General features: G+C 35.7%; 2 long non-coding RNA genes and 1 other non-coding gene across 3 annotated transcripts; 1 reads left to right on the top strand and 2 right to left on the bottom strand.

The window, feature by feature from the left end:
* Positions 1 to 1,155: 1,155 nt before the first annotated feature.
* LOC125259685 lies at positions 1,156 to 27,750 on the bottom strand. The gene is made up of 6 exons (XR_007182875.1): positions 27,613 to 27,750; positions 27,402 to 27,530; positions 21,620 to 21,722; positions 14,263 to 14,408; positions 13,006 to 13,209; positions 1,156 to 1,878 (listed from the first exon to the last, which is right to left on the bottom strand). It is a non-coding gene; the product is annotated as an uncharacterized LOC125259685 (long non-coding RNA).
* LOC125259686 lies at positions 6,001 to 14,063 on the top strand. Its single transcript, XR_007182876.1, has 4 exons — positions 6,001 to 6,233; positions 6,411 to 6,542; positions 13,044 to 13,226; positions 13,628 to 14,063. It is a non-coding gene; the product is annotated as an uncharacterized LOC125259686 (long non-coding RNA).
* LOC125260850 lies at positions 27,694 to 27,799 on the bottom strand. The gene has a single exon (XR_007183143.1). It is a non-coding gene; the product is annotated as a U6 spliceosomal RNA (small nuclear RNA).

Below are 27,799 nucleotides of genomic sequence, written 5' to 3'. Positions count from 1 at the left end.
AACAGGTTCATCATCCTGCGAGCAGCCGATGATGACACACATCTGCAGAGGGAACGGAAGATAATGAGGGGAAAATCGATATGCTGAGTTAAAGATATAATGATGGAGAGAGCCATCAACACCTTGTCCTTCTGAGTAAGTCGTAAGTATATCAGGAGGTTGACAACATTCAAAGAAAGACTGAAGATGGCTGCATTTTTTTTTTTTTTTTTGGTAAATATGTTAATCTGCTTCAACAAAATAAACTAAATGAAGTCAGAATGGATATTAAGGATTTCCCCCAATAGATGTTCACAAAATTTTTTTTTTTTCCCCAAACTACCCCACCTAATAATATAATAAAGCATAATATAATTGTCAAATATACTATTATTAGTTTATTATTAATTACTATTATTAAAGGGGTGGTTGATTATGATTTCACTTTTTTAACTTTAGTTAGTGTGTAATGTTGCTGTTTGAGCATAAACAACATCTGCAAAGTTACAACGCTCAAAGTTCAATGCAAAGGGAGAGATTTTCTTTTACAGAAATCGCTGTTTAAGGACTACAACAAACAGCTGGTTGGGATTACAATGAAAAGATTAAAAGATTGACACAAAAGATTAACATGATGTCGACACGCTAGTCGACGAGTTGAATCAACTCTACTGCAACTGCATAAATTTATTCACTAACCATTCAGAAACGTCCAGTTGCATTCTAAAAGTTGTAACTTCTTCCTGAGTCTCTTCATCAGTGTCCGACTCCGGTTTGAATAATGTAAGGCTGAACACCGTTACTGACAATCGTCACTTTGGCTGCGTGAGATTCTCCATCTTTGTTGTTGTTGAGCAACCGAAGCATGAGCTGTTAAAGCTCCGCCCTCTTCTGGAAACGACGATGAGAGCAGCAGCTCATTTGCATTTAAAGGGACACACACAAAAGCATGTTTTTGCTCACACCCAAATAGGTGCAAATCTGACAAGCTATAATAAATGATCTGTGGGGTATTTTGAGCTGAAACTTCACAGACACATTCTAGGGACACCAGAGACTTATATTACATCTTGTAAAAGGTCACCTTTAAATTATTATTAATACAATTAATACAATTAATTGATACAAAAAAAAAAAAAATACAATTATTAAATATAATAATTAGTAAAATTAACAATCAATAAAATATAAAATAAGTGTAAATACAATAAATATTTACATTGTATACTGTATTGTATTAAAAAAAATCCAATTAAAAAATGCACTTCTGTACATCAAACAGTAACGCTTGCAACGCAAAGGTCACAGGTTTGAGTCCCAGGGAATGCATGAACTAATCAAATGTATAACTTGAATGAAACTTGGAATGCACTAAAAACGTCTGCCAAATGCATAAATGTAAATGTATTATTAATATAAATCTAATTAAATTAACCAAAAATAAAATAAAATTAAATAAAGAGCATAAAAGAGTTAATAAACAGACAAGCAAAAAACAGTGACTAAACTGTCACAATATTAATTAATTGAGTGTTGTTTATGAATTGACAGTTTCAAGTAGCCTGGCACTGTGTAGGGACTCATTTTTGTTCATCATGCAAACACAGCTGGCAAAATAATTTAGTGAAATCTCAGTGGTCATTTACTCGATTAGTGTGGATGACTAACCTTGTGTAGACTATATGACTCATAGCTCTAAACCTACATCAATGATTTCTGAATCACACGCACACAAAAACAGAAAAATATTTTCTTCTTTTTGGAGATGACAGAAAGATAAAATGCCATATAGAGGCAATTTCACAAATTACAGATAAGGAGAAAATGCATTTCCCATCTTGACTGTGAGAGCTGTCTGATTCACAATAACAGACTGGATCCTTTTATTCGAGAGCCAACCTGAGAAAGAAAGAAAAACGCCTTTCATCCTGGACAAAAGAGGTATTCATTTTATGCATATCACTGATCTTGCTGTCTGCTCTGCCCAATCAAACCCAAAATACCTCGCAAAAAGCAAGAAGCCACCAAACAATAAACTGCTGTTGGAAAATAAGATTATTACATGTGTTTCATGGCTCACTCTCTTCATTTTTCTCAGCAAGACTGGTGCTTGCATCAGTTTGAGCAGTGAAAGGAGTCTCATATAATCTGTCTGATATAATCAGTCGCTCTGTTAAATATGAAATATACAGAAAGAAGAGCAATAACAAATATCCATAAGTCATAGATATATAACAGCAACAGCTGCACCACATTGTATAAGAATTACCTATAGTATATCACTAGACACCAAGGCTGAAATATTCCTTATTATTGGATTATTATTTTTTGAGTGGACGACAGCCATTTGCAGATTTAGGATAATATGAATAACATGATTGCGCACACATTCTGAGGTCAAAATGCAGATTTGGGAATGGGAGCACATCTTTAAACTTTCAGCATAAAGCAAATATCACTGCTTTTGGATTGTACCTTTAATCAATTGATATCTGTATGCATATATTTAGTAATCAAAGCACAGAGTAGCAGAGGGCATCTATTATTTATAGTGTAGTTTATTCATCAGCACACTGGCCAACTGACAGGCGCACAGCGTACAACTCAAGCTAAAGAAATGATTTTCTTCCTGTCAGTATGCAAGATAAGACTTTAAAACTTATCATTCTGACATAAATTGACACATACATCACGCTGAACCTCTATTTCTCTCTCTCTCTCTCTCTCATGCCTTTGTATGTCTTTGAAGTTAGTTTCTCACTGGTCTCAAGTTACAAATCTGAAAATGAATCTGAAAACTATACAGAGCAACAGGAGAGAGAACATGTAAATAGGGAACTGTGGTGTAGATGTATCTAGAAATGGAAAGGAATTTTGCAATAGAGGACATTTTCTTGCTCATTTTTTTGTTTTGTTTTATTGACTACCATTTAAAAGTCTTTCAAAAAGTCTTTAATATATTTTAAAAGGTAATCAGCCAAATCAGCCATTACTCCAGTCTTCAGTGTCACATGATCCTTCAGAAATTATTCTAATATGATTTGGTGCTCAAGAAACATTTCTTATCAATTTTGTGCTATTATCAATGTTGTGCTGCTTAATATTTTTGTGGAAACCGTCAAAAAAAAAGGATTCTTTGATGAATAGAACAAAATCAGCATTTATATGAAATAGAAATCTTTTGTAACATTATAAAATGTCTTTACTGTTACTTTTTATCACTTAAATGTGTCCTTGACTCCATGCTTAATAAAAGCATTAAATCCTAAAATCTATTTGTTGGAGTAAAAACAGAAACAAATGAGACAATTCTTGTAATACAGTAAGAGTATATAGATAATTTGGTTGTTTAGAATCTGATTTAAAGGGTTAGTTCACCCAAAAATGAAATTTCTGTCATTAAGTACTCACCCTCATGTTGTTCCAAACCTGTAAGACCTTCGGAAGATAAATTAAGATATTTTTGATGAAATCGAAGATGTTTTTTCATCCCCCATATAGAAAGCAATGTAATTACCATCATTCAAAATCCAGAAATGTAGTAAAAACGTTAAAATAATCAATGTGAGTACAGTGTTTCAACCTTAATGTTATAAAGCAACGGGAATACTTTTTGTGCGCAAACACACAACAAAAATAATGACTTTATTCAACAAATTTCAATTCGATTACGATTTCGATTCGATTCAATATCGATTATTTTGGATGTAGTATTTCAGTTACACTACATGGCAAATTTTCTAGAGGAAAAAAATCTCTCAACTAATTCTGTAAACTAAGTCAGTTGGTACTACTATAATAATATTGAAGGTTAAATTAACTTATTTATATACAAACACTTAAATTACACTCAATGATGTTTTTATTATAAATAAAGCTTAGAATTACATAATTACATTTCTACTCCAATTCGTTTTTTTGAAATATAATCATTTAAATCGCAGCTGTCATAACTGATTTATTCAAACATGCATTAAATATTGAAGAACATTAACAACTTATAATGAATATATATGTAACGTGCATAGCTATATTTATCAGAATGTTGCTTTCCAAAGTACACTTTTCTAGCTCACTAATGAGTTTACTGTCACTGAATATGTTTTTCTGAGGTAAATGTGACGTTACGTGACATTGTTTACAAGCTGTTTTATTGACGTCTATCCGCGGTTGAAACACTGATTGAGCTACACAAGACATAATACGGATTTCGGTAAGTAGTACTGTATATTTTAATGTACCTTCAGATGTTTATTCATGTTTATTTCGCGCTGTAACTGGTATTAAAGCGGAGGAGAGGATGTTCACATGCGCTCGTGCTGCCGCTTCTGTTTAACTGAGGCGCTACAGCGATCTGTCACGTGACATTAAACAGCGCCAAAACGGTATTTATTTTTTGAATCTCATAATAAGATGGACGTCATTTGAAATCTGAGACTTTGCTTCATATCAAAAGTAACAAAGCACAAGATTATTGCGATTTATTTGATGGGAGGCGCGCTGCATGTTCTGTTCATTCATCAACTGAAAACAGACTAGACTAATTGATTCTTGGGATTTAAGAATCGATATCGGTTCGTAAAAATGAGAATGGATTAAAATCGAGAAATCGATATTTATTTACCCAGCCCTACAAAGTATTCCCTTCGCTTCATAACATTAAGGTTGGACTATTTTAACGATGTCTTCACTACTTTTCTGGACCTTGAATGACGGTATTATTGTTTCTTTCTAAGGGAGATAAGAAAATCTATCGGATTTCATCAAAAGAATCTTAATTTGTGTTCCGAAGATGAACGGATGTCTTACAGGTTTGGAACGACATGATGGTGAGTAATTAATGACAGAAATGTAATTTTTGGATGAACCGTACCCTTTTAAATTCATATTAAAATCTCAGATTTTGATTGAAGATCTGGGCAAACTATTACTACTATTGTTGATGTTGATATTGTTGAGATCTCTATTGAAACTCCTCTGAGACTCCTAAAGTCTATTTCTCAGAAAAACAAAACACTTAAGCAAACGTTTCCTGTGTGAAAGTAGGTATATGTATCTAGTAAATGAAAATGAAAACGGCACAATCATGACTAGTCATAGTTATTTCTCATAAGGTGTTCTGGAGATAAATGTTCCCCTCTTCCTCACATCTCTTCATATAAATGTTGAGTCATCCACTGCCGTATCCGTGTGAAGTGTAATTTGAGTTGTGTTTTGTGGAAAATATTAGATCACTGTTGGAGCATTTTGGCCTTCAGTATCTCAGTCCAAAAAAACCACAGGCACCATGATACCAACAACATCATCTGCCCTCTCCTCTCCTCTCCTTCCAAATGCTCAGCTTCTTTTCAAAGTTACACTCTCTCACACACAAACACACACATAAAAGAGAGAGTGTGAGCCTTATAAAATAAACATGATTCTCTGCTCATCTCTCTCTATGCTACAGGGAAGGCGAGATATCTTTGGGGACAAAGTCTCTCTCTCTCTCTCTTCTTTTTTCTTTCTCAGAATAGCTTCTTTCCCCTCACGTGCTGATGATGCTTCAGAGACAAACAGAATAAGTTACACGTGAGAACGTGAAATCTCACATTTTACCAAACCTGAGATGTAAAACGCATAACACGAAATCAGGCCAGACAGACGGGGGTGTATTTTATCAGACAGATAGACTGACACAATTATGAATACAAAAGAGAGATGTACAATTTTGCTCCAGTTTTCTATTTAAAAAGTTTATACGGTAGTGGTACATATGCCAATATACCACTCAGACTGAGAGAAATAAAGAGAGAGATGGAGAGATGGCAAGGATGGAAGGTTGACAGGTGGAGTGGGAGGAGTAGCTATGACTGATGCATTGCCTCATCTTGGTACTAAATGTGTGTGTGTGAATGTAGGATAAAAATGGCTGCAACGAGTGACATTCAAGGCCGCTGACAGGAGGTAAATAAGAAATGTAATCTCCAAACCACAATATACACATTTTTGTTCAAGCATTTGCACTTTGTTTATAGAAGACAACTGCAGAAGGTTTAGAGCAACTAGCGAGATAAAACCAATGCCACCGAATCTTTAGCTGAACAGTCAGTATGTGTCAGCGTGTCAGATTTTCAAACATGATGAGTCATTAGAATTCTGAATCTCCCAGGATTCAGTGTTCCTCAGACTTCTGCGGCAGGAACGAGATGAGTGTGGGAGTGAAAAGAGCAGAGACGTGTCATGATGCTTTGACAGGGGCATCCGTGAAAACAGTATGTGTTTGAGTCTGCGCACACTCATATAATCTTTAAGGGTGGTAAAGATGAAGTTGCTTAATGGGGCGATATGTTCTTACAAAAAAAAAAAAAAGTATCCAGTGATATAATTTATAATTTCATGAGTTCACACTTAGACATTAAAAGAGTATGCATATTTGGCGTGCTGTCCAGGGGAGGACTCCGAGCTCGGAATGTGGCCCTAACCCAGAGTACTCCCTCTCCATCCCTGGCTGGGATAGGAATAATCGAGAGTGAGGAGTTGGGGTGGAGGAGAGATGCTGGAATAACTGTTTTGGAACCGAGGTGAGTCGGCTCTATATAAATGCCCCGTTTCGCACTGATAGGGTAGATCATTCGAACGTGCTCCTCTCGAACTTTGTTAATAAAACATGGTTTAATCAGAGCTGTATGCACTGCATGCACAGCAAGAATGAGGTATAAGAATACATTTCTGTCATTAATTACTCATGTCGTTCCACACCCATAAGACCTTCGTTCATCTTCAAAACACAAATTAAGATATCGTTTGATGAAATCCAATAGGTTTTTTATCCTCCATTGAAAGCAACGAAATGCTGCTCACGTGAACAGGCGTCAGCCAATACTGAGCCGCCGTAGAACCTGGAAGCACTGCAACAGAAATAGCATAGCAGAATGACAGGGGAGAGATGAATTTGTTGAATATGGTTATTTTTGTTTTGTTTTGCGCACAAAAAGTATTCTCGTCGCTTCATAACATTAAGGTTGAACCACTGTAGTCACGTTGACTATTTTAATGACGTTTTAATACTTTTCTGGTATTAAGAATTAGTAATTTCGTTGCTTTCAAAGGAGGATAAAAAGAAAAAACTCTCAGATTTCTTAAAAATATCTTAATTTGTGTTCCGAAGACGAATAAAGGTCTTACGGGTGTGGAACAACATGAGGGTGAGTAATTAATGACAGAAATTTCATTTTTGGGTGAACTAACCCTTTAAATTGATCAAAAATAACAGTAAAGACATATAATATTATAAAGATTTCCATTTCAAATCAATGCTGAACCCTGAAAAAAATAACCACAAAAATATTAAACAGCACAACTGTTTTCAACATTGATAATAATAAGAAATGTTTCTTCACCACCAAATAAATATAAAAGAAGATCAATGTGACACTGAAGACTAGAGTAATGGCTGCTGAAAATTCAGCTTTGCCATCACAAGCATAAATTACATTTTAAAATACACTGTCAGAAAAAAAGGTACAGTGCTTGTCACTGGGGCAGTACCCTAAGGTACAAAAGTGAAAAGCTACATCTTTGTACCTTCTTACCCCTAAATGATGCATATTAGTACCTTAAAGGTACATATTAATACTTTAAAAGTACATATTAGTACCTTTCTTCTATTAGTAACTTCTTTCAAAAACATTCTAAACATCTTACTGACCCCAAACAGTAGTGTATTAAAAAGAGGACTGTCCAAACTAAATTGAATCACTAGGATTAGGTGAATGTGTTTGATTATTCCCTCAGCTCATACATTAAAAACTGCAGTGTTTGGTCTTGCTACACTGCCAATCTTTGAAAAAAGTAGTTAGTTCTAAGGTTTTTTGCACATGCAACATGGTTTGATAAATTGTCTTCTAACGCAATTACATTTAGCCATTTTTAAGCTTGTCCAAATATTTCTTGTGAATACTGTATAACCTCTGTATTACATGCAAGACTAGATGCTCCTCCCAGACAAAAATTTACAACCTCATTCCATTCACACTCATTAAAACCCATTTTGAACCAGACTGGCTTAAATGACAGCATATGTGTGCAACATCTGTTTTATCTTAGTGAGCATTGGGAGGATTGTATATGTGCTTTCACATTCTCTGCACGTGGAGAGAATGATTGAGGGACAGATTGATTATGCCCTGGCTGACTCAACAACAGACTGGATGCATGGCATCAGTGTACTAGCGTGTTTGAATGCATTTCATGCTTAAGACCGTGAAAGTGACCGTGTCAAATATGACATGAGGTTAAGCTATAGACATATGCTGCTCACAGACTCTCTATCACACACACACACATACACGGCACTCGGGGCATGTGTGTATCATGTGTGTCCCTAAACTGCTCGGCATTTCTGTAAAGGTCAAAGTACAAGATGGGCGAGATAAGACAGAAAAAAGGAAGGAAAGAAAGAATGAATGATTTTAAGCAGGAGGCATATGATGAGGAGAATCCCATTATTTTGGTGGTCTATATTAAGCTCTTGTCACAGTTTAGCAGTAATGTCTTTTGGTAAACAGAAAAATGCATTTCGAATTTTCTATAGTTGCATAACTGTCTTGTTCTTGTTCTCAACAGTTAACACAGTCATCTATTCAAACTTCATTATATAAAGGCTTTAGCCAATATAAAGATTATATGTTTAAAAAAAATACAAAAGTATATATTTTAATAAATATTACATTTAATTCATAATTTATATAATTTTATAAAACGGTTAGTTCCTGTCCTTGATTCTGATTGGTCAATAGCTGTGTTTTATTCACGATAAAACACGGCTATGACGGCTTCACCCAACAGTTCTGTGTATCATCTACACAACACCCTTAGCAACCACTCTTAGCAACGTAAACGGTATGTTCTCAATTGATATTGTTCATTGAAGCTTACTGTATTATGTAGAAGAGTATTGTGAGAAAGAGATCGAGTGAGTGAGTTTATTACCTGCATTCAGATTTAGCATCTTTCCTTCAGGTCAGTCCTGTGTTCATAATAAAAAATCTGTTTAAATGTCAAATGTATTATCTTGTCCTTTTAACAGTTAAGGGGTTTTCCGTGACTGACAGCACTAGTCAAAGCATTTGTCAGTAGCGTCTTATTCCGTGTTCACAACAATTCAGTCTTTTCAATGTAAAAGTCTTTGCTACTGACTGACACACTCATAAAGACAGTCTTTGCCGCCATCTAATGGCGTAATAATGTAACTTCTGTTGCTGTTCACGGTCAGGGACTATTTTTTTCCGGCGGAAGGAAGGCTTTTAGTGACAGTTTACATATTTTTGGCTTTAATATTTGTATTGTGTGGTAACCATTTTATAAAAGCAATAAGGCACTTGAGGCTGGTGCTGTATCGTGAATAAGTCACAGCCCAGCCTCTCATACCTTGTTGCTTACATATTTTACATTTATATTGTATATTTTAAATAATATTATAAAATTATAATTAATTATATTAAAGGTGCTAAAGAGGATCTTTTCGTTGACTGAGAAACCAAAGACTTTTAGTGAGTTTTTGAAATGAGCGCATGCGTAAGAACAACCCCCCTCCTTCACAGCTCATTTCGAGGGAACGCCTCCCAAAACTCGTGCACGAGTATTAGAACACGAGTGTTTACCACCGGCATTCACTGTGTCGTGTTAGTGGATTCATTATGTCGGACTCACCGCAGGTAACTCATAATCTGCAGTTGTTACTCCTGTCTCCTGACAAAAACATTGCATGCGGCACCTGTAGAGTGTGGAAAGTTACTGGAACGCGCACGTCTCGCACAAGGAACGTCACGGCAGTGATTGACAAGCCAGAGGGCCAATCATTTACGCGATGATCGCGTAAACGATTGGCTGATGTTTTTAAGGCCCTACCTCGTGCACAGATGATGTATATTAATATTATTCCTGTCAGTGCACCTAATAAATAGTCTTTTATCAGTTAGTAAAGACAGTTTCAAGTAATATTGCAAAAATGTATAAAACAAAACATCCTCTTTAGCACCTTTAATTATAATATTAAAGTAAAAAAATATATATTATTTATAAAACTATTTTAGATTTATTTATTTATTTAAATATTTTTACATTTATTTATTTATGTATTTATTTAATTAACTATTTATTTATTTATTTATTTTAAATAGATAATTATAATATGGATAATTCCATTTCTGGATTCTGATGGGTCAAATTCATCAGATTTATTGATGAAAAACATGGAATTAAAACTCATAAAATGGAGTGGAAATGACAGAAATAGTCATACCATAGAAGCCTAATATATGATGAAAACACGTTCACAGTGATGCTGATAACTTTATTTAAGGAGAGTCATGCATAAAGCAAGCAGTAGGAGTGAGTAGTTCCCATTTTCTATGGAGAAAAAGTAGCTTGGACATTTTTGGGTGAACTATTCCTTTAATATTTTATCCAATTTTGCTTCTCATATACATTTATCTTGTTGAATTTTTATTGGCAAAACAAGACAAAATGAGTTTACTCTGTATGCAGTGAATGTGCAACTCTTGTAAACTAGGTAGCAGCAATTGACTGTAAGAGGACCGGAGCTGGAAACAAGCATGTTTCATCACTCATTTGTGAAAATGCCTCTAATGACAAGGAGTCACTCACAACCCAGACAAGACCATACAAAGAGAATATTTAACCATGATAGAAAGGAAAAGAGAAGGATAGAGAGAGAGAGATGAGTCAGAGAGATGAAAACAATAAATTTGAGACAGAGCAGAAAGGACGGCTTGTGTTAAAGTGAATTGGATATGAGCAGAGAGATCCCAAAGGACTTGGCCTGGATTCTCACTCAAGGAAAAAAAGAGAAGCACACCTCACTCTCACAGCTGATTGGTCCAAAGTCACCCCCAATTCAGCGATTCCACAGGCGCCTTTGTCCGAAAAGCTAAACCTCTCAATGATGAGAATAGTTAATGAGAACGTTAATGACACAAAGAATGATAGAAGTGAACGTCTTCTTAACAACTCTCTCGCTTCCACACACAGGCACAGACATGCACGGCAAACCTGTCAGATCTGTAGATTTTGCAGACAGCCTGAAGTGGCATCTTAACCTAGTTTCTCTTCACTGCTGCAGTTTTGTGGCATCAGGTTAAGAATGTATAGAGGATATCACACATGCATACACAGTATACACAGTACACACACCCTTCATTGTTTCCTGGAGCCTTAGTGGTCAAGTCTTAGTGTGTGGAATGCCATTGTACCATGTTACATAACTCAAGAAAGTCTTCCTGGCATTAGAACCAGCACTGATAACATTCCACTGCCCTTCAAAATGACCTTCATCACACACACAGACCTTTACACTTTTCTGATCTAACTTCCTTCTTGTTTGAACATGGTCTGAATGTGTGTTTGAATTTGAATTTGTGTGAATGTGCTGATGTGTGTATGAGTTTTTATACACTATGCATTGTTACATGTGATTTGCATGTCCACAACTGAGTAATTCTGAAGAAATGCAGTGAAGCACACACACCTAAAAATGACTAATACAGGTACACAACACAAAACTTAAAGCAAAATCAAAACATGATGTTTCTCTCAAAAATATTTTTTCACTTTCTCACCAAACAGACGTTTCAAGCCACATGCTCTTCATCAGACTCTGGCGTGAAACGTAGCGTGAAAAGTTGGGGTTGGTGAAAAGTCTAATATTTTGTTGGCAGAAACAGTTTACCAACATCATGTTTCAATAATAGAACTGAAAACGCAATATCTGCAGAACCAAGTTGTAAAGTGATTTCTAGTAATTTATTTAGTAATATAGTTCCAAGTTTGAGGTCGGTAAGATTTTTTTAATGTTTTAATGAAAGAAATCTCTTATGCTCATGCTCTTATGCTTTATTTGATCAGAAATACATGTAAAAACAGTAATATTATGAAATATTATTACTATTTAAAATGACTGTTTTCTGTTTTAATGTTTTACATGATGTCAATGTCACATGATCCTTGAAACAGCTGTTTAGATATTTTTGTGGAAACTGTGATACATTTTTTTCAGGATTCTTTAATTAATATAGACAGTATTGGGGAAAGTTTCTTTTAAAAGTAATGCATTACAATATTGCGTTACTCCCTAAAAGGTTTCTAATTGGATTACTTAGTTACTTTTTATGGAAAGTAATGCATTACATTACTTTTGCGTTACTTTTTCTCACCTGAGCTGGGCTTGCTTGTTTGTTTTTTTATTATCAGCAAAAAAGTTCTATTTTTGGCAAATGTTTTCGACCCTTTCACACCAAGCGTGAAATTGATCGCAATTGGTTGATCACAAATGTGATGTTTATCTAAAGTCAGTTTTGCTTAATATTATGGTTGAAATTGATAATCGAAGGTCAGCAGCAAAGAAACATAATACATACATAATACATAAAGTATATTTGTTTAATTTAATATATTTAATTATTGCAGGTTTGTGCAATATTCTGTGATTGCATTTCACTGTTTTTATTCATTTTGAGGAATTGTAGTTCTAGACATTTAGTCTAGAAATACAATATTCGTCATGTTTGAACACAACGCCTCTGCACTTATTCTCGATTTCTCTCAAAATGGCGACAGGAGAGTTGTCAGTCAATACATGGGAAAACAAAGTAACTTGCGTTACTTATTTAAAAAAGTAACTCAGATATTTTGTTGTAAATTTAAAAGTAAAGCGTTACTTTAGTTACTTGAAAAAAGTAATCTGATTACGTAACTCAAGTTACTTGTAATGCATTACCCCCAACACTGAATATAGATATACATCTTTTGTAACCATGTAAAAGTCTTTACTGCCACTTGTAATAAATTAAATGCATCCTTGCTGTTTAAAAGTATTAATTTCTTTTTAAAAAAATCCTACTGACCCCAAACTTTTGAATGGTAGTGTATATTATTGGATGGTATTGTGTGGAATTAACTAAGAAATGCTTCAGAAGCATTATTTCTTGAATATTTCGGTGTGTGTGCAAAACATGGATTACATACTTGACAAAATCATCTTCTTTTATCACTCTGTCCATCAGACAAGGATGTCAGCTGCTGTGGAGGTCCAGCAGGATGACTCATGTATTTCCTTCAGCATTAGTAAAGATCCGGTGCAGTTGACTCCTTGATCCCATCTGGAGTTCCAGCTTCAGGCTGCATGGTACTTCATCAGGACAGGTCTAACAAGGCTTTACAGCAACTGGCCTGAGATGACCATGTGGGTGAGAATCGCAGTATTAGAGCAAGGAGAAAAGGATTTTTCTTCAAAACAACCATTGATATACTGTATTCGAAGGTTCAAATATAATAGAATCCTTCATGTCTGTAAGATTGTAATTATTTTCTTTAACCTTCTATGAAATGCTGCACTTCTCATTTAATAATGGAACAAATAAGTTGTCAGTATAATAGTATATCTGGCAGAGACTTGCAAATACCATTAACAGTTCAGAGCAGTTCACTGGAAAACCAGTATCCACAAAAGCTGAGTAGATGTTACTTAATTTTATCTCTTTGATATTTACGCTTTAATTTCTACATGCATGAACTGAGTACTAATAAAGAATTTACTTTGTTTTTTCAATTCTTGCCTGAACTAACTTTACATTTGTTTTTTCTGTAGCATTTACTTCCCCACAAAATCATTTTTATCGGTGCAGGCCTAAAATCCCTCTACTATAGCCCTGACCATTTAGGACTTATTCTGCAGTGAGAAAACAGAGAAAACAGCACCCGGACCCCTTCAAATGTAGTTTGAGTGATACCTCACAAGACATACCTGTATAAAATGTAATCCACTTGTAATCAGATCACCCAAAACAGATACTGTAAAAAATCTCTTTTGGCTCACTATAACCGCTAAAATAAAAGCATTTATATATGCCGGGAGTGTTGTCAGCCAAGTTTTTTCAGGAGTTTTGGGGGATGGGAAGTGCATTGTACATTTTCCGAGACGGCTTTGAGCTTGTGAGTTGTTTGTTTTCAGTGAGTGACTGAAGTGTGTTAAAGGCTTGAATGGTTATTCATGTGCTAATGAAGATGTGAGTCAAATTTCTCTCTCATCCACACACACACACGTACACATAATTAGAAGTAAAGGTTTGTATGAATGAAAGCTAATTAGTTCATTTCATTCTTTTGTTACAGCTGAAAACGTTTCTCTAATTCAGTGCAGCACTGTGTGTATGTGTTGGCTGATCAGTATTCAGACTGTGTATTCACACTAAGATCATCTGTATGCGCGCTGTGTGTTCTTACCTCTTGCACCCCTCAGCTCATCCTGCGTGCTGATTGGCTGGAACTTGACGTCACAATTGTAGTAGTCTCATCTGACCACGGAAAGATACAGGCCACACATGGAAACAATGGTATCCAGGCAACAATATCCCAGCAACAGCATCCGCCTCTCATGGGACAGAGTAAAACAGTCAACTTTTCTAAAGTGGAGAAGTTTCTACATTGAAGTACATTCAACATATATTGAAGGGCTAGTTCAGGCAAAAATGAAAATTGTCATTATTTACTCAACCTCATGTCATTACAAAGCCATACATTATTATTTTATCTGTGGAAAACATAAAAGGGAATTTTTTAAAGGTGCCCTAGAATTAAAAATTGAATTTATTTTGGCATAGTTAAATTACAAGAGTTCAGTACATGGAAATGACATACAGTGAGTCTCAAACTCCATTGTTTCCTCCTTCTTATATAAATCTCATTTGTTTAAAAGACCTCAGACGAACAGACGAATCTCAACATAACACCGACTGTTACGTAACAGTCGGGATCATTAATATGTACGCCCCCAATATTTGCATATGCCAGCTCATGTTCAAGGCATTACACAAGGGCAGCCAGTATTAACGTCTGGATCTGTGCACAGCTGAATCATCAGACTAGTTAAGCAAGAAAGGACAATAGCGAAAAATGGCAGATGGAGCAATAATAACTGACATGATCCATGATAACATGATATTTTTAGTGTTTTTTGTAAATTGCCTTTCTAAATGTTTCGTTAGCATGTTGCTAATGTACTGTTAAATGTGGTTAAAGTTACCATTGTTTCTTACTGTATTCATGGAGACAAGAGCCGTCGTTATTTTCATTTTTAAACACTTGCAGTCTGTATAATTCATAAACACAACTTCATTCTTTATAAATCTCTCCAACAGTGTGTAATGTTAGCTTTAGCCATGGAGCACTATCAAACTCATTCAGAATCAAATGTAAATATCCATATAAACACTGTACTTACATGATTAGACATGCTGCATGATGAACACTTTGTAAATATTCATTTTGAGGGTTATATTAGCTATGTGAACTTTGTTTATGCTGGTTAAGGCAAGCGCGAGCTCCGGAGGAGGGGAGCACGAGATTTAAAGGGGCCGCAGCCTGAATCGCTGCATATCTAATGATGCCCCAAAACAGGCAATTAAAAAAATTAATAAAAAAAATCTATGGGGTATTTTAAGCTGAAACTTCACAGACACATTCAGGGGACGCCTTAGACTTATATTACATCTTTTAAAAAGATGTTCTACGGCACCTTCACAGAATAAAATGAGCTGCCAAATATGTCATCAACATCAAACATCATTGATTCATAAGTTATATGGACCACTTTTATAGTGCTTTTGTGAAACTTGACAGCCTGTGTTCACTATGAATTCTTTTGGAATGACATGAGGTTGAGTAAATAATGACAATTTAAATTTGTGGCTGAACCATCCCTTTAAGAGCCCGTTGCCATTTTTACCAATAATGGGGTAAAATAAAATTTTTGATGACCATCATTCAGGCCAAAAAGCACATGATTTATAAAAACAGCCCTGTGCAATGTACTTTCTCAATTCTTAGCCCAGGTTTTCAACAACAACTGTATACATCTGTCTGTTTGGGGTCTCTTGGTACTTGGACCACAAGCAAATCTGAAATAAATTTGATCTGCTGTGAAACACCACATCTCTGGAATATATTTCAACACAGCAGCACAAACAATTTATACACATTTTTTCACCACAAAAAAATCAGAAAACTAGACTAGAAGCAACTACCTGTGGTAAGAACTTCTTTTATCACTTATTACAGATGTATTGAAAGGATTAGTACACCCATAAATGAAATTTCTGTCTTTAATTACTCACCCTCATGTTGTTCCACACCCGTAAGACCTTCGTTCGTCTAACCCTAACAGCGTAGTACCACTGCAGTCACATGGACTATTTTAGCGATGTCTTTACTACCTTTCAGGCCTTGAAGGGTGCAAGGACGTTGCTGCTTATGTGTGGTTCAGAAACCCTTGGATTTCATCAAAAAATATCTTAATTTGTGTTCTGAAGATGAATGAAGGTCTTACGGGTTTGGAACAACAGGAGGGTGAGTACATAAAGACAGAAATTTCGTTTTTGATTGAACTAACCCTTTAATCGCTGATGACAGCATCATTTTATTATTTCCCATCTTCAGCGTTTAGTATGCAAATTCAGAAAATACTAAGGGTAAGAAAAACACTAGCAAAGAAAACCACCAACAGTGTATCTAATGAGTGTTCTAGTTGTTCAGCCCTCTTTTATTTCTCCCTTGCTCCTCTGTTTTTCTTTTTCCTGCAGCCTTCTGATATTTTAATCTGCAAAATATCATCTGTAAAAACAAAATAAGCTAGTAAAACAAATAAAAATGATTGTAAGACATTTAAATTCTAATATCACATCAAGTACCAGACATTCAGGGCTTAAGGCTGATCCTAAAAACAGAAGAATTACTGCTGTGAATCATTGCTGGTAAAGATCCTCACATAACCTGCGTTTGGGGGTGGGGGGTGGGGCGATGTGCTTGTTAAGGGGGCTGAAGAGACGGTAAGTCAGCCGGTTCCCTCCGCCCTGAGGGCTGTGAGGCAGGAGGAGACAGGCTGTCCTCACTATCTCTGGGTCTGGCTTATGTAAGACTGACAATCAGCATCTCCTTTATCTGATGCTAGTAGAATGTGGCATATGTGCGAGTATCTCAATTCAATCTGGGAGATTCTGCTCTAATGAATCTTTCCAAAATTAATCTTTGAGCTATTCTTTTACTTAGTTTTACCCTTGAAATTCTTGCATCACTTTTATACACTCTAGTTGATTTCTGTTGTATTTAGTCCACATTGACGGTCAATGGCCTCTTAGACAGTGTGGAATGAGACCTCTCTCCGCAACCATATTACACAACAGCAAGGTCATTGCCTCTCTTGTCAAAATATTTGTGTGTGTCAACATTGAGGTAGAAAGCATTGGACATGATGAAACATTTCATCTAACATCGTAATGATATGTCTATTGTTCATGTGTGTTTGCTTTATTGTTACAGTTCTCATTTGTATATATATTTTGCTATGCTTCTGATTATTTTTATAGGGGAAAAAAGTCTGTTTTAATTTTAGGGAGATTTTTCTTTGCCACAGACAAGTGGTCTTTTGGCTGTCTCAATGAGGGTTTGTTGGGCACCATTATATTCTCTGTAAAACCGCACTGGAGACGTTTGTATTGCGAAAAGCTCTATACAGCATTTTTGAAATGGAATCAATGTTTTTTCTCAAATATTTAAGATGATTTTTTCTGTCTAAATGTAATATGGGTGCCAGCGTGGATAATCTAATGAATCATCCATCATGTTGCATATTTCACTTCATGGTCAAACAACATACTGGCTCCTGAAACAAAAATTAACTTTATACCCTGACAAACAGTCTTATTCCCACATTGATAGCAGTTACAAAACTCCTGCAATGTTTCCTGTTCAGAAAGATCTACACAATCCACTTCCCTTTGCATTTCATTGTGAAATCACCAGTTTGCATAGTGACTCTGTTGTTTATCACACTTGATCATCATTTGTCCATTCTGTACATTCCTTTCTGTCTGATGTTTCCAAAAACATCATGTGATGCATGGATGTGTTTTTTCTATAAGTGTGTGAAGTTTGGTGGTGCGAATGTGAACCACATGCTTCTGGACTTCTACACAACCTTAGTAAAAAAAAACTTTAATAGGAGAGAACAAAATCTGTATGAATTTCTGTATGAACACTTACCTTAAAGTCTCTACACAAAAGATTTCAAAACACTGCTTCATGAAGCTTCAAAGCTTTACGAATCTTTTGTTTTGAATCAGTGGTTCGGAGCGCCAAAGTCATGTGATTTCAGTAAACGAGGCTTCGTTACGTCATAAGTGTTTCGAAACGTTTCGAACTTTCAATAGTTCACGTGACTTTGGCAGTTTGATACACGCTCCGAACCACTGATTCAAAACAAAAGATTCGTAAAGCTTCATGAAGCAATGTTTTGAAATCGACCATCACTAGATATTGTAGAATAAAGTCATTTTTGGGGTTTTTTTGGTGCACAAAAAGTATTCTCGTCACTTCATAACATTAAGGTTGAACCACTGTAATCACATGAACTGTTATAAATATGTCTTTAGTAGCTTTCTGGGGATTTGAAAGAGTTAATTATCTTGCTGTCAATGCAGGTCTCACTGAGCCATCGGATTTTATCAAAAATATCTTAATTTGTGTTCTGAAGATGAACAAAGATCTTATGGGTGTGGAACGACATGAGAGTGAGTAATTAATGACAGAATTTTCATTTTTGGGTGAACTAACCCTTTAATACATATGGGGAAAAAAAGATAAAAGTTAATTTTACACAAATTTCGTGACTATATTGGGGCATGTTAACACAAAATACTTAAAAGTCTAAAAATATCAAAGCATTGCTTTGACCAACAACTATTGAAACTAATCAGTTTAATTGGTAAAGCACAAATAACAACATACAACCCTTTTCTAACTACACACAGTTTAATATTTTGGTCAAAAGGTACATTCATTACGTAGTCGACATTTACCTTAATGTACGCCAGTGTGGTTTTATTGTGTCCACAATGTTTGTTGTCTCTTATGCTTCAGTGTAGTTTTCTTCACCTCATTCATTAATATTTTAAAGCATAAAAACTAACATTTTAAATAGTTTCATAATGAGTCATTTTTATTTATGTCTACAAAATTAATAACAAAATATGACAAAAAATATTTTTTGTTAAATCCAAAGAAAAACTAGGCCATCTCTATATTTGTTTAATTTAGATTTTTGTCTTAGTAATCAACTGTCATATTAAAAAAAGCTGTCATTTCCTTATTAGAAGAGGATTGAGGAAGAACAGTGAGATCATTGTTCTTGTCCTCTCCTGATTTCCTCAATCATCACAGCCATAAAGCTGATGGAATCCTTCCTTATACTTATACTTACACACACACACACACACACACACACACACACACACACACACACACACACAGTCAGCAGTCAGTATGTCTCCACTGTTGGCTTCTTTTATACCATTCCAGGCCTTCACTGGCTTTAAAATAGCTCCACTCTACGGACAGGAAGAGGGGTGTGTGTGGACAGGAAGTAGATGAGAAGCGCTGGAGACGGTCGTCTGCACAGCACAGCTCAGGGTCAAGAGTCACACACAACTCTACTCACAATGCACAGCTCCGCAGGAAAAAGACATACAGTGGGGTCTAAATGTCTGAGACCACCAGTGGAAATGTTTTCTTTTCCACTTTTTACATTTATCACTTTTTGTTCTTTCATACAAATCAGCAGAATCATTTTTACTAGTGAAAAGTTGTACAATATTTGACCAAAATATTCAACAGTGTGTAGTTAGGAAAGGGCTTTTTAAAAAAAAAAAAAAAAAAAAAAAAAAAGATGTTGTAATTTGTGCTTTACCAATTAAACTGATTAGTTACAATAGTTGTTGGTCAAAGCAATGGTTTGATATTTTTACACATTTAAGTGTTTTGTGTTAACATGCCCCAATATAGTCACAAAATTTGTATACATTTTTTTTTACTTTTATCTTTTTCCCCCCTGGGCATTAAAGGGTTAGTTCACCCAAAAATGAAAATTCTGTCATTACTCACTCTCATGTCGTTCTACGCCCATAAGATCTTCATTCATCTTCAGAACACAAATTAAGATATTTTTGATGAAATCCGATGGCTCAGTGAGGCCTGCATTGCTAGAAAGTTAATTTAAACTTTCAATGCCCAGAAAGCTACTAAAGACGTATTTAAATCAGTTCATGTGACTACAGTGGTTCAACCTTAATGTTATGAAGTGACGAGAATACTTTTTGTGCACCAAAAAAACCCAACAAAATAACAACTTTTCAAGTGATTTCAATAATTAGTGATGGGCGATTTCAAAACACTGCAGTTTGACATGTGATCCGAATCACTGATTTGAAACAAAAGCTTCCAAGAAGCAGTGTTTTGAAATCACCCATCACTAGATATTGTTGAAAAGTCCTTATTTTGTTTTGTTTTTTAGTGCACAGAAAGTATTTTCGTTACTTTATAATATTAACTTACTTTTAGTACCTTTCGGGGCGTTTGAAAGTCTAAATTAACTTGCTCTCAATGCAGGCCTCACTGAGATATCGGATTTCATCAAAAATACCTTAATTTGTGTTCTGAAGATGAACTAAGGTCTTACGGGTGTAGAATGACATGAGGGTGAGTAATTAATGACAGAATTTTCATTTTTGGGTGAACTAACCCTTTAATAATTTTACATCATAGCATTTTTTTGTTTCCATTTTATTAAATCTTAAAACTTCAAGTTATTATTTTTAGTGCCTCTTTATTGTTAGACACAGAGAGAGATTGACAAAGTGCAATCCTGGTATCTTTTTTGTAGGGAATATGCTGGGAATTATCCCGGAAACCAGCCTCTGACAGCTCAATGTCTTGTTAGCAGATTTATGAGAGCTCTGATGACCCATTATAAGGCTTCTGTGTATGATGAGCCAAATATCATGGGTCATTTAGTGGTGGGTTGAATCTTACAAGAAATGTCCTGAAAGGTCATGACTCGCCTCAAAATCAAAAAATATATATTTTGCATAAAGACAATGAAGTCTATTTTAAGACCATTAAGCTTTTTGCATTATGACATTTTAATCAAGACAATTAAGCACATTTACCACTAAAATTCTTATTACTTTAAAGTTAAAAAAAAAAATTAATACAGTAATAAAAAAACATATAGGCACAATTAACTATTCTTTTTTTAATTAAAATGATAATAAAAAAATAATTAGTACAACAAATAATACAATGATGCATAACTAATTTACAATAATTTATAAACTTATAGAATTTACAATAATTTACAGTAATGTATTTATTCTATTTACTTTTTTGCATTTATTGATTATTTGTATAATGAAAATTATATTTTGGTGAAAAGGTGGTCATGAAAATAGTGTCTCAATGAAAAAAAAATCTTAAAACAGGCATTATTTTGCATACAAAATATAATTTCATATTTTCATATTTTTCTTTTTATGTTGGGGTGAAATTTGTTTTTCTAACCCTGGTAATAATGACCTCACATCAGCAAATAAAGCGACTGGCAGAATCTTGTTTTCTTCTAACCAACAACACATCTGTCTCTGCCCATCATATGTGATTGGTTACCTATATTTCTAAACTCTAATAACCTTCAAAACACTTGCACGTGCTTTCCTGTAAACATGTGTAGGGTTGAGTATAGGCGTTTGCTCACGTGATAACGTAAAATCCAAACACAGAAACCATAACAACGTCTGGATGGAGATGACATCTCTGTGAGGTCCAGTGACGCACAGCATACACAATACACCCAAGCACTGAAATCAACACAAACATAAAGAGTGGATTAATGATTAGTAGAGGATCAATGAAGAATTTTGGAAGTGGATAGTATAAGCTAAGATAAGGGGTCTGTCTGAGATGGTTAGTTTCAAAACAAGTGTAAAAATTCCTGTGTCATGCTGAAATGGATTGCTAGAGAGCAGGAAAGCATTGAAGCATATGAAGAGTTTATTTGCAACAACAGTTAACTCCATTTTTATTAAAGGTGCTAAAGAGGTTCTTTTTGGCGACTGAGTTTTTGAAATGAGCGGATGGGTAAGAACAACCCCCCTCCTTCACAGCTCATTTAGAGGGAACGCCTCCCAAAACTCGTGCACGAGTATCGGAACACGAGTGTTTACCACCGGCATTCGCTGTGTTATTAAGCCGGGCACACATTTAATGACTAGATAAAACATTCTGACTATGCTCAACATACAGCGATTGTTTCCTGCTCCTGAAGCAGATTTATATACTTTCACATGGAATTTGAACACCGACTGTAATCGCAGACTGAAAGTAACTGGCTCTGATTGGACGCTTTTAAGCGCGATCAGTCATAAGTATCAATTTACATTCATAATCGGCCTTACAATCGTTAAGTGTGTGCGCGACTTAAAGCCGTGGATTCATTATGTCGGACTCACCGCAGGTGACTCATAATCTTCAGTTGTTACTCCTGTCTCCTGACAAAAACATTGCATGCAGCGCCTGTGGAGTGTGGAAAGTTACTGGAGCGCGCAGCCGCGCGTCTCTCACATGGATCGTCATGGCAGTGATTGACAAGCCAGAGGGCCAATCGTTTACGCGATGATCGTGTAAACGATTGGCTGATGTTTTTAAGGCCCTACCTCGTGCACAGATGATGTATATTAATATTATTACGTTCAGTGCACCTAATAAATAGTCTTTTATCAGTTAGTAAAGATAGTTTCAAGTAATATTGCAAAAATGTATAAAACAAAACATCCTCTTTAGCACCTTTAATTCTCAGAAATCATGTTTTTTTATTGTGCATTCCAAGTAATATCAATCAAACTGCAGTTGGGTTGTTTTGATTAAGTAATAATAACTCTAAAAAATACAGGTAAATTAAAAAATTAAAGTTCATTGAAAGTATGTTTTTTATATTAAAAGTTTGTTTTTTTAGCAAAAGCAGATAACTCCAACAGTCGTTTTTTGGCAAAAGCAGATAACTCCACATTTCATGTTTCAGAGTTAAACAGATAAACTATGATCGGCACACAAGTACACTCTCTCTCTCACACACACACACACACACACACGCATCCACGCACGTGCGCGCGCACACACACGCAAAAGAACAACCAAGGTTTAAGCATGTAAGTCGTGTATGGCGTACAAGGACTTACAGGAGTCGAAATTATAAATCCTCGATCACTTTTAGTCAGCTTTGACAAAACTTCCCTCAGCTAGCGCGTCTTTTTGAAATGACTAGAAGCCTTGTCACCTGACCTGAATACTGCGCGCTGATTCGCTAAAACGGACTTATCGGTTTCTGTCATAGACGGTTTCTGTACACAAACAACAAGGGCGCTTATCGGCTTCTGCTGTAAAACGTGAAATTGCGATGCCTGACAGTGGACAAAACTGACTTTTCTGACAAAATGGATTTAGGGTACAGAACGTGCTATATATGGAGAATAATGCACAGCAAGTTCATTTTTTAAAAAAAATGGCGTTTATCGGTTTTGCAAAGGAACTCTTCATATATAGACCATGCTGTATAAAGAATAAAACCATCACAGGCTTGCAAAGCAAACATCAGATGGGAGTCGCTGGGCAGCATTTGAGAGCTTTAAAGAGCTTGTGCCAGTCTAAATTGACGTTTGACTGTAGGAGGCCCTCTGAGATGCCCACTCTTGTTCATATGTCAGCTGACCGGGGTGGAACAGAGTGCCTTTTGTTCATTGGTGTCTTTTGTTCACTAGAACCACCTCCGTTTACAGAGGAAACTAATGACAAAAGGCTATGACCAGTGTGTTGGTGATGGGTACACTCTGTACTCTTGGTAGTTTCCAGAGAAAGATTTCCGGAGGCAAACTTTCTTTCTTTTGATCTTTGCTGTATAATTGAATTGGTTTGCCTTACTTAAAAGTGTGCAAAATGATTGCCTTAAAAAAAAGTATACATAGGCCTACTTATTTGGCTTGAAAACTCAGAACTCTGAAAAATGGACAAGGAAACTCATTGAAAGAGTTCGGAACCTAGGGGTTTTGCTTGATAACAGCCTTAAATATGATAAGCAGATAAGTGCTGTAGTTAAGTCCTGTTTTTACCATCTTCGTCTTTTAGCCAAGGTTAAGCCCTGTTTGTCTACTAAGAACTTTGAGACTGTTATGCATGCTTTTGTAACATCATGATTAGATTATTGTAATTCTTTATATATTGGTGCTCCTCAGACATGCATCACACGCTTGCAATTAGTTCAAAATGCCGCAGCAGGGGTCATTAAAGGGAAGCGTAAAAGTGAACACATTACACTGGTTTTGATCTCGCTCCATTGGTTACCAGTTAAATACAGAATTGATTTTTAAGTTTTGTTACTTTTTTTAAGTCTTTGTGGAACCATGCCCCTCAGTATTTATCTGAACTACATCTGCCCACACAGTCAAGATCACTCAGATAAGGGGACTCTGATCTACTATCTGTTCCTAGAACTAGACTTAAAAATAGGGTTGATCGTGCTTTTGCGGTCATCAGCCCTAAGTTATGGAATAGCCTACCGGCTTACATCAGATCCGCCCAAACTCTGTCAATCTTCAAATCCACTTTGAAAACTTATCTTTTCTCAATTGCTTTTAATATTCCTTGATCTTCATTAGTATTCAATCATCTTTGACTTAAGTATTCTTATCTATTTAACCTTAGTCCATATGTTTTCAGTTTCATTGTCTTTTATTCATGTGTCTTTATGTTATTGTTTGTTTACTATGGCTATTGTAAAGCACTTTGGTCAACACCAGTTGTTTTTAAATGTGCTATAGAAATAAAATTTGTATTGTATTTTATTGTATTGTACTTCTGGAAACTTAGCACGTAAAGTTAACGGGTGGACAACTCACACCAATTGGTTAAAATATATTTACTCAAACAGAATTAGCTCAAAAATAATTAAAAATTAAAATAATAATATGTCACATTTTGGCTTCTTTATGTTATTTGTTTCTTTCCTTTAATATGTTTCTATTCCTTTACGGACTATGTAGGCTGTTGATGACATGTTTTTGTAGGCCAACCTGGAAGTTAGCGGTGTACAGGTTCCCTCGATCGAAAGCCTATGCATTTTTCCCATAGACTTTTGGAAAATCATAAAAAATAAGCTCTGTGTTTAACAAAGGTTTATGACACTTAAACGTTTTGTCTATCAAGATAATTCTTACAAGTTAACACAAAATTTATACATTTTGAAGCATAAATAAAGTCATCATCAGATATAAAAAGCTAACAGTGGGCTATAAACAGACTACAACACACCATGGTCGCGGATCAACGTCGTCACCACCAAGCTTCCTCAAACTTTATTTGAAAAACAACTTTATTTAAAAACATGTTCGCTGATTATGATCTGTGCTGTGTATGAATACTTATACACTTTTTCATGAGAAATGCTGTCCAAATGTCCTGTTTGTCATGATGACGTCTAAAGTCCCCGCCAAAAGTCCCTTTTAGCAATTTGTTAGCAACCGCCGTTTATAAGACACAATAAAGGTTTTAAAAATCACAAGCGGGTTATAACTGGTGTGTTTTATGTCATAGATCAAAATGTGAAAATATTTAGAGGCTTTGTTAACCACAGACTTGATTTCAGGCGATTTAGAAAAAAACCATAAACTTTATGCATACATTTATTTATTTAATCATGGTTAATTTTTGTAGTGTTACATAGCTTGACATAAAGTTATAAATTTGTTTAGATTCAGCTTACTATTTAGTAGTAGTGCTTTTTTATAATTTTATGCACAAAATGAGCTCGTTTCAAATTTGATGCCTGCTACAGGTCTCAAAATAGTTGGGACAGGGGCATGTTTACCATGGTGTAGCATCTCCTCTTCTTTTCAAAACAGTGTGAAGACGTCTGGGCATCGAGGTTATGAGTTTCTGGAGTTTTGGTGTTGGAATTTGGTCCCATTCTTGCCTGATATAGGTTTCCATCTGCTGAAGAGTTCGTGGTTGTCTTTGACGTATTTTTCAATTTAATGTTGCTCTAAAACCTTTATATACCTTTCAGCATTCATAGTGCCTTCCAAAACATGCAAGCTACCCATACCGTATGCACTTATGCACCCCATACCATCAGAGATGCTGGTTTTTGAACTGAACACTGATTACACGCTGGAAGGTCTCCCTCATCTTTAGCCTGGAGGACACGGCATCTGTGATTTCCAACAAGAATGTCAAATTTGGACTCGTCTGACCATAGAACACTTTTCCACTTTGAAACAGTCCATTTTAAATGAGCCTTGTCTCACAGGACATGACGGGGCTTCTGGACCATGTTCACATATGGCTTCCTTTTTGCGTGATAGATCTTTAGTTGGCATCTGCAGATGGCACGGGGATTGTGTTTACCGAACAGTGGTTTCTGGAAGTATTCCTGGGCACATTTAGTAATGTCATTGACACAATCATGCTGATGAGTGATGCAGTGTCGTTTGAGGGCCCGAAGACCACGTGCATCCAATAAAGGTCTTTGGCCTTGTCCCTTACGCACAGAGATTTCTCCAGTTTCTCTGAATCTTTTGATGATGTTATGCACTGTAGATGATGAGATTTGCAAAAGCTTTGCAATTTGACGTTGAGGAACATTGTTTTCAAAGTAATCCACAATCTTTTTACACACGCTTTCACAGCTCATCTTTACTTCTGAGAGACTCTGCCTCTGTAAGACATCCCTTTTATAGCTAATCATGTTACAGACCTGATATCAATTAACTTAATTAGTTGCTAGATGTTCTCTCAGCTGAATCTTTTCAAAATTTCTTGCTTTTTCAGCCATTTGTTGCCCTGTGCCAACTTTTTTGAGACCTGTAGCAGACATCAAATTTGAAATGAGCTCATTTTGTGCATAAAATTGTAAAATTTCTCAGTTTAAACATTTGTTATGTTATCTATGTTCTATTGTGAATAAAATATTGGCTTATGTGATTTGAAAGTATTTTAGTTTTAATTTCATTCGAATTTAAAAAACTTTTCCAGAATTCAGGTTGTTAATTCATCCTTTGATTTGTCCTTTTTTCATCAAGCCAAAAGAGGAAAAAATCTTTGTGATGATTCAGCAAAATTACTTTATAATTATTTAAAATTACCTAGCTATATTCTCTCCTTTCTTGACTGTGATGTTTCAGGACCCTTTTTTAAAATCTTCCCTGCAGTGTATCTGCGTCATATTCTTTTACCTGCTATCATTTTGCGTGTGTGTGTTGAAGGGACAATGTGGGCCTAGAAGAATACAAGGAAATGCTGCTTTCTCTACACTCTTTGTTCAGGTCAGGAAATCAGCTGTTGCAGGCTCAGTGAATACAGTAATAATACAGATACACAGACATATGGACTCACTCTTGATACACTCACTGAGTGGCTGACAGAGACTCTTGTCTGAGGCGGAAGGAGTATAATAGACTGAAAGAGACAGTAACACAACATATACGCACAGGGGAAACACAGTTGTAGTCTTCCGCATCAAGACGTCTCCTTTGTGTCTTATGAACACACCTAAACACACCCTTCCAGCAGTGGAGTCAGGACGTCTGCCTCTCTGCAGGGTGCTTTATCAGACACATCTGCAAAACGGACATGCCTTCAATCAATCAGCCAGACCAAAAAAGGGGCATAAAAATGTTTTTTATGAAGAAAAATCCGTACATCAATTACAGGTACAGACATCCTGGAGATTGAACTTCCAACCTTTGTGTTTGCAGCCCAAATCACAAACACATCTAGCTGCAGAACATCTGATATCTCCATGGATTTGTGTGTCATCTTGTCCCTGGGCCATACTAATCTTCTCTGTGCAGATTAAATATTGGTACATGTGACACCAAACAAGCAC

This window comes from Megalobrama amblycephala, linkage group LG24, assembly GCF_018812025.1.
Source record: "Megalobrama amblycephala isolate DHTTF-2021 linkage group LG24, ASM1881202v1, whole genome shotgun sequence".
Lineage (NCBI taxonomy): Eukaryota > Metazoa > Chordata > Actinopteri > Cypriniformes > Xenocyprididae > Megalobrama > Megalobrama amblycephala.
This window is presented reverse-complemented; position numbering and strand designations above follow the sequence as displayed.